Raw genomic sequence first — 12240 nt, 5'->3', positions numbered from 1 at the left:
CATACTTTGCTCTTTCCAAACCTCCCTCTTCTCTGCATCTGGCTTTCCTTTGTAATCAATAGTCAATCCAGAGGGCCTGCCAGAGCCTTGTGAGTTGACTTCATTCATGCCCTGCTTGCTAAGCCCCAGTGCAGTCCCCATTCCATCCCTTTCTGTCAACTGCCGGGTATAGGTCCTGGGGATTACTCCTGAGCTGCTATGTGCTGGTGGGCATTTTGAGGATGGGTCCATGGGAAGGAGCTTGTTCAGTACATCTTTGCCTGCAAAGTGTTTACATGTACCAGTTAATCAGTCAATAGATCCTGGTATAGCTGGGTGAGCCCCAGATTCTTCTTTGCTTTCTTTTTAAAAAAATGTTTTAATTGATTTGAGAGAGAGGAAGGAGAGAGAGAAACGTTATCCATCTGCTGCTGCCTCCAGCATAGCCTTTGCTGGGGATCCACCTCAAAAACTAGGCATGTGCCCAGCTGGTAATCAAACCAACAACCTCTTGGTTCATGGGTTGATGCTAAACCACAGAGCCACACCAGCTAGGCATCTTTGCTTTCTAAAATAGCAAATAGAGGTGCTGCCTCAGGGTGTCCCTGCCTGGGTTCCCTGGCCCTGTACCACATTTTCATTCCTGGGGACCTAAGTCACTCTGATGAACTTGCAGTTCCATAGAGCTGGGTGTGATCCTCTCAATCCTATGCTCTTGAAGTGTGCAGTGACCTTCCCCACTTCCTGGGATTTATCTACCATCATAACACAGCACCACTAGCTTTTCCCCATTTCACAGTTTCATGATTTCCTATGATAGCACTTGTATTGTGGATGCATTCCAAGGAGGACTTCAGAGCACTTAACTTTTATTAAAAGAATGCAGAAGAGGGTCCTCAGAGAAACACGAAGCCGTAGGAATTATTATGTAGTGTAAAGGTAACTTTTAGGATGTGACATATTGATATGTTGAAATTTGGTTCATTTTTTATTTAAAAATTCACATATTTTCCTTCTTTTACTTTAATTTCTTTCTAAACAAAAGAATTTAAACAGCACTTTGCAGTTTTGTAATGTGCAGTTTTTCACATTCAGTTATTCAAGCAAAACTGGAGGGAGAGAAACATAAATCAGTGTTCTCCCTTCAAGAAGTTTCCCCTCTGGTGGGATGAAGACAGAAGCAACATAATGAACAGCACAATTCTGCAGTTGGAACTATCATTCTGTGGTTGAGCTAGAGCTCTTTAATAGAAATATATCCAGACCAGAGTCCTCAGGGCTGAAGAAGCTTCTGATGTAGCTCTGTTTTTGTTGGCTGAGCCAGCAGCTTAATCCTCCTTCAGCTTCCCCACCTGTCTTCTTGGGAGTGCCAATAAGTAACCACCCATTCGCCCAGTTCCAGCCAACTGTGCTGGGCTAGGTGTGTGAACTGATTGCATATGTTACCAAGGAAATTATTGGGATGTCAAATGGTGGTGTCATCTTCCTGGCAACATACTCCTGAGCAGATTGTGATCCAGTGACCTACAGGTCTATCATTCAAAATGCCAGTCCCACTGCTGGTCCATCCCCTCCTTTGTTCTTCAGGCAGGAACCCCATGTGGCAAGGGAGACATACAAGAAGGTCCAGGCCTGTTCTAGGGCTGTTGCTCCCTGAGTGACACCCAGTCCATCCAATAAGGTAAAGCCTGAGCCATGTGTATTTATTCCCTCTCCACCTTCTACATTAACTTTTACACATCCCTCTAGATAGCTCTCTACCAGGACTGAAAAAAAAGGGATGACAATTTTCTTAAAATATTTTGAATCATGGTTTTTCTTACTTTAAATCACAAAATGAAACAAATACTTAAAACATTTGCTCAGACTAACTCCTCACTTTTTCCCTTTCCTGGGTATCAAATATCATACTTTCCCATCCTCTCCTCCTTTTTTTGAGATCATTATGTATATGTGTTCTTGGACTGTCCCAGGCTTTTCCATGTCCCTTTAATGTAAACCTATTATGATATTCTAGATGACTATTTGTTTAATTATTTTGAAACATACTTATTTTCAGAAGTCAACATAAATCTTTGAGCTCCTCAAAGCTTGCCTTACACAATCTAGTATGAAAGTCTAGCTTGTTTCATTCATTGATATGTAAACTTCTATTAATCCACTCTACAAATTATTATTGAACATTGAGTAAGACATGATGCAATATGAGTTAGAGAGATAACCTAACCAATCTTGTACTGTTTGGCAGATCACATACAATACAAAAGCAAGTGTAATTTAAAGTTGAAAATGACAAATGCCCAAAGAGAAATGAGTGGGGTAATTAATAGTTCTTTTCTTTTTTAAGATAAAGGGACACATTCCTACATCCAAGCAAATGTGCCTTCACCTTTTTATAGATTTTGCTAAACATCTCTTATAATCAATGGCGCATGCTTCCTACCGTTGATGAACACTGGGTATTGTTCACCTCCACTTTTCTTCTGGGCCAATTTTATGGATAAGCAATATAATCTAATTTTTATAATCATAAGATAGCCAGTGGGATGGAGTCCCTTTTTATACATATTCATCAGTTCTTGGAATTTCTTTCTGCCTCTGTTATTTCTAGTAGTATCATGCTCTAATAAAGATTTTACCTCGGTGTCCATTGTGTATGCAGTAAATAATGCTTTCCAGTCACTTACTAGGATGTCGGATAACATTCTTAGAAAGATCCAATGCGTAATGTACTCTAATCTCTTTAAACTGATCCATGTGTCATTAGCACAGGACTTTTGTGTCACAGGAATTAGCCAGAGCCCTGCAGTCCCCAACAGTGCTCTGTAACAAAGATTTCACAGTGCTTCAGTCCCGAAGGGAGTCTGAACCAATAGGTAAAACGAATTCCTCATGCTACTGAATATTTAAGGGAATTGGGATCCAGGTTGGACTGATATGAAATGCGTGTGCTGCCTTCTCTCGGGTGAGCTCCTTGGTGTTCTGAAAAGCACGGTAGTGATTCTGACATGCCCTTCACAGTGTAACAACTGCTTTTGAGTGGGAAACTGCACCCCTACACATTCTGCTGCCCTCTGACCTGGCCTCATCAGAAGCCCAGTCCTTCTACAGCAGGCGGCTTCTCTTAAGTGTACTTTCCTGGGTTGAAGTTTTCCCTGTGATTTTTGTTTCAGACTCTCGGGTCACAGGCCATTGATTATACCTGCAGGTTCATTATCCCTTGGCTCTTGTTTTATTTGAGTGTCAGAAGTAAACAATTAGCCCATTTCCATCACTTTGAGGGAATCCATTAGCTCATTACTCGCCTTGGAAAATTAACGTCCACCTGCCTTCATCCATCTGTGTTGTTACCAACTAGAATTGTATTATCTAGTCAAGTGAAGATATTTTCATACTAAAGAATTTCCTAAGACTTCTCACAACTAGAATTAAAAGAAAGCACTTGTGTAGAATGCAGTCCAGGTTCTTTGCAAACTATGGCAATACATCCATTCATGACACACATACACTGATCTTGTATTGATATTGTTCATCTTATAATTCTGTCTGAATTTTAAGACTGGCATTCTGACCTATCATATCAATCCATACCCCCTTCCATGGCATTTTTTAAATTATAGCATAATTTACATGTAATAAAACTTACCATATTAAAATATAACAATTTGATTAACTTTATGACTATGTGTAATCAGGATGTGTACAGCATAATTTTTATCACCCCAAAATATTTACACATACCCCAGACAAACATGTTTCCTATTCCTGTAATTTTGGCTTTTCTAGAATTTCATAAAAATTGAATCAGATAGTATTTTTGTATCTGGTGTCTTTTACTTAATACAATGTTTTGTGATTCATCCAGTTGTCACACGTATAGTTTGTTTCCTTTTATTATTGAGTAGTGCTCAATTGTATGTATTTAACATAACTTCTTAATGCACCAGTACTGGTATATATAGGTTGTTTCCAAATTTTGGATATTAAGAAACAACACACTATGAACATTCTGGTAGAAATCTTTGTGTGGGTGTATGCATTTACACGTTTAAATACCGACAGGTAAATCTGCTGAGTCTTGTGATAAAATGCCTACATAGTTGCAAGTTACTGAATTATTTTCCAAAGAAGTTATGTTATTTGCATTCCCATCAGCCACAGCTATTTTAGTTTTTCCAAATCTCCCCTAGCATCTTCTATTATTAGCCTTTTTAATTTTAGTTAATGTAGTGGGTGTATAGTGAGCGATACTTCATTGTGGCTTTAAATTTGCATTTCCCTGGTAAATACTGACATTAAGCATCTTTTCATATACGTGTTTATCATCTATTTGTCTATAATTACATTTATGTTCAAAGTTTTTTCAATTTAAAAAAGTTGAACTATTTGGATTTTTTGTTGAGTTGAAGGATTTCTTTATATTCTGTATCCAATCTTATGTACAGTATATCTATTGAAATAATTACATCTAATATGACTTGTCCTTTTATTTTCTTAAAAGTTTATTTTGCCCTGGCTGATGTGGCTCAGTGGTTGAGCATAGATCTATGAACTAGGAAGTCACAGTTTGATTCCCTCTCAGGACATATGCCCAGTTGTGGGCTCCATCCCCAGTGTGGGGATGCAAGAGGCAGCTGATCAATGGTTCTGTCATCATTGATGTTTCTTTATCTCTCTTTCTCCCTTCCTCTCTGAAATAAACAAAACTATGTTTTAAAGAAAGTTTCTTTTGAAGAGCAAAGGTTTTTCATTTTGAAAAATCCCACTTTGTGTGTGTGTGTGTGTGTGTGTGTGTGTGTGTGGTCTATACCTTCTGTGTGCTAGGAAACCTTTGCCTACCAAGATTACAAAGATTATTCTCATATGTGTTCTTTAGAATGTTATAGTTTTAGTTCATGTATTTAGGTCTATAGTCCATTGCAGGCTAATGTTTGAATGCTATCTAATAAGAAACAAAGTTTATTTTTTTCACATGTCCAATTGTTTCATAATCATTTTCCACACAGAATTCCTCTATTATTTTTTGTAAAAAGTTATTTATGAGTCACTCTATTTTGGGGGGCTCTATTCTCTTCCAGGGGTTATATACATATAATCACCCTAGTGAAATACTCTCTTGATTATGCTTGTTTTATAGAAAATATTTTTAAAAGCTTGTGCAAGTCTTCCAATTTTGTTATTTTTCAAAGTTGCATTTGCTTTTCTATTTGCATTTCTATGTAAATGTTAGAACCCACATGTCATTTTTCACACACAAAAACATAAAACAAACAAACAGAAAACAAAATCCCTAGATCAATTTAGGGAGAATTGACATTTTAAAAATATTGAGTCAACTGATCCATGAACATGGTATATCAATCCATATTTTTGAGATCTTTAATTTCTCTCAACACTGTTTTATACCTTTCACTATATAATTTTACATATTTTGGAAAATTTAGAAAATTTTATTAAACTTTGCAAGTGTGGTTAAATTTAAGAACTTGCGATGGGAGAGCATCCTGGATTATCTAGGTGGGCCTAATGTATCCATAAAAACCCTTAGTAGAAGAAGGCAAGAGTGTCAGGGTCTAAAGAGGTGTAATAAATGGAAGCAAAGTCAGAGTGGTATGGGGTCATGAACCAAGAAATATCCACTATTAAGCCCCTATTTTGATTTCTCAGTAACAGTTTCATTTTCAGCTCTAAAAGTTACATTTGAAGATGTAAGCTTTATCATTTCAATCTTGTCATCTACTTTCTTGACCTCAGTTGGTTGAATAGTATTTATTTTAAAGTCCATATTTAATCACCTCAATATCTTGGTCACCTATGGCTGCATTTTATTATCCGTTTTATTTTCTTTTGGTCCTGTTTCTAGTTATGCATAGAAAGTTTTGATTGATAACAAGACATCGTGTATTTAAAAAAAGTATAGAGTTTCTGGCTGACATGATGTTCCTCTGGGGATGATTTTCTTTGTTTTCTGGCAGATAGCTAGAGTAGAAGAGGTCACCTGTAATCAAGAGCTAAGCTCCTTAAGTGCTGGTTTGACTATGTTGTCAGTCTCCGGCTACAATGGATCATCCTAGTCCTGACATAGAGCCCTTCATAGGCACCAGTGTTGAGGTTGGGCAGTTTACTAAGATCCCTCCCCTAAAAAAATTCTAATTTTTATCTCCTCTCAGTACCTAGTGACTTCAACATTCTGCTCCATTATTTAGTCTTTAAATTTTTTCTTTGTGCCTTAGCCTGTTAACTCTGCATACCTTAAGGTTTGACAAATACTTTAAGCCTCTACCTCCTGGTTCTCCATCAGGGTGATTTTGTCCTTCAGGGGGCATTGGACAGTTCTCACAACTCTGGGAGTGGGGGTTGGGAGTGGGTTGCTATTGACATCTAGTGGGTGGAGGCCAGGGATACTGTTCAACATCCTACAATGCATTTACCCCCAGGATAAAGAATTACTTGGCCTGACATGTCAACAGTGTGGAGGATGAGAAATCTTGGTCGAAACCACTGAGGGCCATCTTTGCTTCCTTCTGCCTCTCTTTTCTTGTAGATCTTATTTCTTCCTGACTAGATTGCCTTGCCAGCTGCAGGAGTCTATATTTTTAAAATCTTCTGCCTCCTGAGATATTAAATATCTTTGCTAGTTTTCTGTCTTGTAGCACAGAGGCTCTGCCAAGCTCCTCAGCTTCATCTCCTGTGCCAACAATAGGCAAGTCCCCAAGGGTAGGCAAGGCTTCCAGAAATTGTGCTCATTTCAATGTGCCTCCTTTTCTGTATCATCAGGTGCCTTGAATCCCACCTACCTTATTATATCTCCAACGTCATCAATGTTTTAAAAATTCTGTTGAGTGTTTTTCCAGTTGTTGTTGACCGGAGTCCACAGGCTATGCCTTTATAGCTATGGACTATTGTCCTCCTCACTGATGAGAGAGTAAGACATGGTAGGCAGAAGCAATGCTCAGAGGAGTAACTGTGAAGAAAAGTGTTCCATATTCCCTGGGAGACAGGAGGCAGCCTCAGTGTGTCCTTCACAGCCAGTAAAAGGAAACTGAAAAAATCTTTCACAGAAGATCTGTTTGCTCCAAAACTTTAGAGAAAGCTAGAAGCTAGAGAGGTAAGAGTAAACACACACACACACACACACACACACACAAACACACCAAAACAGACAAACAAACAACAACAAAAAACACACACAAACTCATAACAAGGAAACCACCAGCATAGCCAGGAGCTGAATCTGTAATGCTCTCAAGAATCACTTTCAGGCAATGCCCTGAGATGCCGTTTTATTTTTTTTTTTAATATATTTTTTTGATTTTTTTTACAGAGAGAAAGGGGGAGGGATAGGGAGTTAAAAGCATCAATGAGAGAGAAACATCCATCAGTTGCCTCCTGCAGACCTCCCACTGGGGACATGCCCGCAACCAAGATTCATGCCCTTGTCCGGAATCGAACATGGGAACTTCCAGTCTGCAGGCTGATGCTCTATTCACTGAACCAAACCTGTTAGGGCATAGGAGGCTGTTTTAAACCTAGTTCTGGGCTTGGCATGGGGCAAGCTCTGTACATTCAGAAACCTGAGTACAGCGGGTAGAATCCCTGCACCCCCACGAGGCTATACATACAATTCTCATACAAAATAGCCAATGTGAAGAAAGAAAGCTCATAACTAATTGTAATGTGAATCAATTCTTGTGAAATGAATTTTAGGTGGTTTTAAATAATGTATGTCTAGGATGTCAAAAAGTAAATATTTAGAGAACATCCACTAAAATAAACTTTAAAATTATAACAAAAATAAACTTGAGAGGAAAATAAAATGCCTCAAAAGGTCAAATTAAAAACTTGGAATTTATAGCAATGGAAATTAAATAGATTAGAAGAAATGTGGAATGAACCTAAAGGAAAAAGAGCCAGCTGAAGTTGAATTGAAGAATTCATTGAGAATCAAGTCATGACCAACAGAAGGAAAAAGTGGAAGATCATTAAGTGAGCAGCGTAAGATTGATAAGCCCCCACTATAGATGCACAAATTCTGGAAGGAGTGTGGAAAAGCAATGTATGAGTGAGATTTTTCAGGTTTTAAGAAACTCGGAGTCCTTAGTTAGAAAATACACAACAAATGCCATGCAGGAAAAATAAAAACAAATCTATAACTTGACACGTAGGAGTGAAATTGTAAAACATTTAAGAGAAAATCTTTAAAGCTAGCCAAGGGAGAAGAGATTACCTTCACATGAGTTGTAATTTGACTCAGAACAGACTTATCACCCCAAAGCATGTCCAGAAGACAGAAGAATCTTATATAGAAAATCCCGAGGGAAGCTCCCTGTTTTCCTAGACACTTATGCTCAGCTAAATCTTCATTCCTGTATGAGGGTAAAGCAAAGGCGGTTTTAGTCACACAAAGACTCTTCCCATTTACAGAATAATACCAAACGATTTGTTACAATGGGCACTTCAGGGAGAGGAGCTGTAAGCACAGGGCAGAGACCAGAGGAAAAACAAGTGAGCACAGAAACAATAAAATTATGTCTGTAGATTAAATTTTTTGTACATTTAAGAAGGTAAAACAAAAAATATAGCAATAAGAAAAAAGGTGTGCAATGCATTTTTAAGGCCTGCTAGGATTTCTGACAAGTTCTGCAAATGATAAAAGCATAGAATAACATTAGCCTTTATAAGAAAAATGTGAAGTTAAATTTAAGAAAAATATTTGAAGATTAGTAACATAATTTATAGCTTCAAATAAGCAGAGACAAATGGGTGATAAAAGTATTTATTAGTCAATTAGAAACTGGGGGAGGGAGGGAGAAAGCAAAGGGAAGTAAATAAATTTAAAAGTTCTTATGGTATACAATTTATTTTAGAAAATAAGAGAATTCAACTTATTCATGAGACTTTCATAACAAAACAAAAATTACAGTATAATACAAAAAAAGAAAAACAGACTGATTTCACTTTAGTTATAAGTCCAAACGTCTAAAATAAATGTCAATGAATATAGTAATGTCATAACAAAAATATGACAATATACATTTTATGTCAATAATGTAAGGTCATATCAACATTAAGAACTATATCAATGGCAAAAAAGAAAAAAACACCAGAAACTTGACAATATCAAGTGCTGGCAAGCAAACACAAAATTTCTCTGAAAAAAACAAAAAACAACACACAACTTTTTCCCTATGACTAAAATTAAGACAAAAATCATACAGAGTCAAAAGAAGTATATTTTAAAATGTAGGGCATTAGGAATATGATTGGCTGTTGAAATTAACACTACTAGAATGTTTTGTTATGTTATTCATTTTCAAACATTCTACAGGAAACGATGCTTAGTGGTGAAGGACTGGAAGTTTCCTGGTATCACCATCCTTTCTCACTTATTAATGCTCCATCCTTTCACAGTTCTCCCTAAGACAAATTTAAAACATTTGTTAGATTGTAACAGTTCTGTGCTCAAATCTATTTCAAAGTGTGGCCCGTGGATGATCTCTATTACCTCTCCTATAATTTCTTATCCCTAGTCATGTTTTTGTTTCTGTTTTTTAAACCATTTTTCCCACCCTGATATTTCTTTTTTTTTTAATTAGTTTTATTGATTTCAGAGAGGAAGGGGAAGAGAGAGAGAGAGACAGAAATATCAATGATGAGAGAGAATCATCGATAGGTAGTCTTCTGTACATCCTCTACTGGGTATCAAACTCACATCCATGTGCCCTGACTTGGAATCAAACTATGATCTGGTTCATAGGTTGATACTCAACCACTGATCATGTCAGCCTGGCCTCCCTGGTATTTCTTTAACATGCCAGACACACGCCTGCCTCAGGGCCTTAGCTCTTGCTGCTTGCCTGCCTAGAAAGCGTTTATCCTAGTACCTAACTACCCACCTCTCACCATCATTAAGTTTGTTTCTCAATTGTCATTTTCTCTAAAGTGTCATCCTGTCACCACTATTTAACACAGTAGCTCCCACCTCTAGGACCCCCTTATCTGGTCTATATTTTCTTGTTCCCTTGGAATGCACACCATTTTTGTTTACTGTATTATGTATTATTTATTTTCCCCTGCTACAACATAAGTTTCACTAGGGCTTGGATCATGTCTGTTTTATATCCCAAATGACCACGTGCCCAGGAATAGTATAACACATTTAGTAGGCATTTAAGAAATACTTGTTAAATGATAAAGTGAGGAAATTTTGTTAAAGCTAGGTGCATTTAAAAGTGTGTATTGGAAAAAAAATTTAAATACATTTAAAAGTATGTTTTAAAAATATATAAAACTTATATGTATGTATAAACTCAAAACAACCATGGGGATGTTTTTGAATTATTTGCATTCTAAAATGAGCATGTCTTCATATATATGTTGACAGTCTCTAGTTTATTGATTTAAAATATTCACCCCTCAAAAAAATGCTTCAAGTCATTTTTAAGAAATCTGTATCTGATATTGTTTGTGTATGTTTCAAAGTGGTTTTCAACTAGAAGGCCAATAGCTCAATATTTGATTGATTTTAAGTACTAAACACATAATTTCATGGGCAAAAACCCACCAGATTACTAAATGAATACTCTCAACATCCATGAATACACACATACTACACATGTCTATGTGAAATGGATATATGCATTGGTAAAGTATGTTGCTGAAGGTATTTGGATTCTGTTCTTGCAATTTACTGTGTTTAATATGGAGGGAGAATCTCACTTTCAAAGTTTCATCTTTCTTGTTTGTGTTAAAGAGAATAAATGACATGAGCATGGGTTCAAATCTCAGATCTACAAGTACTAATAGTACAACTAGTAAAATATTTACCATTTTTGGTTTCACTTTTCTTCATCTGCAAAATAAAGTTGTTCATAGTACTTACCTTGATGGGTAGAATTCAGTAAGTTCATAGAGCTAAAGCATTTAGGACAATGTCTGGCATGTAGCAAGTGCCAGATAAGTGCCAGAACTTTCTTTTGATTTTGTGGGGAGCAAAGATGGGCTTGGGAAAATCAATGAGAAGCACTTAAGTTCTCTCAGGTGCACCTTTTCCTCAGACAAACCTAACTACTATGTTTGCCATGCACCCTGCTGTTCCAGGCATTTGTGTCTTCACACACATTGTCCTCTTCTCCTGGAAACCTGGGTCTAAGTCCTGTCACCCTCGCAGACCCATCCCAATGCTTATTCCCCCTGAGCACCTGCCTTTGCCATTCCTTCTGTGATCCCTGTCCTCTCCCCATTCATGTGCAATATATGTGTCAATAAATACAAATTTAACATCAAAATTTAACTAATACTTATTAGATTTTTCACTTTGTATTCAGCATTATGCTAGTAACTTTATTTGTATTGTCTAGTTAAATTCTTCTTAATAATGCCATGAGATGTTAGGAGTTATTTCCAATATTTACAAGTGAGGGAATTGAAGGTCATAGACAAAAGTTGACTTCTCTCAATTCTCAGAAACAATAAGTGGCAGAATGTGAATTATACATTTGCTTTCTTCATGTCATAGACTTGTTTTTTACCCTCACTAAAGGATATTTTTTCCCATTGATTTTTAGAGAGTGGAAGGGAGAAAGAGAGACAGAGAGAAACACCCATGTGAGAGAGACACATCAATTGGTTGCCTCCCATGTGACCCTGAGCAAGAACAGAAGCCTGCAATTGAGGTATGTGCCCTTGACTGGAATCGAATCCCAGGACCTTTCAGTCTGCAAGCCAATGCTCTATCCACTGAGCCAAGCCGGCTAGGGAAAGTCATGGACTTTTTTTTTTTTTTTAAGTTAAACTGTAATTGTTGGTTGTCAGGATCTTGAACTCCATTAGAAGCCTCCATTGGAAAACATGTTATCAATTAGGTTTCATAATCACAGGACAATTTCTGTTAAAGGTAGGCATTAGATGACTATAGGTTGATTGAAAGAAGGGATGAATGAATAGTGCATGAAGGAGATGACAAGAGATTAGGAAACGTGATATTTAGAACAAAACTGGGGAGGGCTTTTTTATAGTATATCATGAATTTAAACTTAGCTTATAGATTTTTAGGGGTTAATGCTACATTTGCTATTGAAAATTTATGTATCAAGAGACCAGACTGGTGATCTGCCAGAAAGGAGAGGGTTTAGGAGACTATGGAAAGATGTGAGGAATTAAGAAGCACAGATTTATGGTTATGGAATTGTCATGGGGATGTAAAGTACAACTTGGGGAATATAGTCCACACTATTGCAATAACTATGTATGGTGCAAGGT

The 12240-nt window shown here is 37.1% G+C and overlaps 1 long non-coding RNA gene across 1 annotated transcript; it reads left to right on the top strand.

Moving 5' to 3' along the window:
• The first annotated feature begins 334 nt into the window (after positions 1-334).
• On the top strand, positions 335-9721 carry LOC118717046. The gene is made up of 3 exons (XR_004987322.1): positions 335-355; positions 2288-2293; positions 9576-9721. It is a non-coding gene; the product is annotated as an uncharacterized LOC118717046 (long non-coding RNA).
• The last annotated feature ends 2519 nt before the right edge of the window (positions 9722-12240 follow it).

This window comes from Pipistrellus kuhlii, unplaced genomic scaffold (genome assembly GCF_014108245.1).
Source record: "Pipistrellus kuhlii isolate mPipKuh1 unplaced genomic scaffold, mPipKuh1.p scaffold_m20_p_13, whole genome shotgun sequence".
Taxonomy (NCBI): domain Eukaryota; kingdom Metazoa; phylum Chordata; class Mammalia; order Chiroptera; family Vespertilionidae; genus Pipistrellus; species Pipistrellus kuhlii.
Note: the sequence above shows the minus strand (reverse complement) of the source record. Positions and strands in the feature narration are given on the sequence as shown.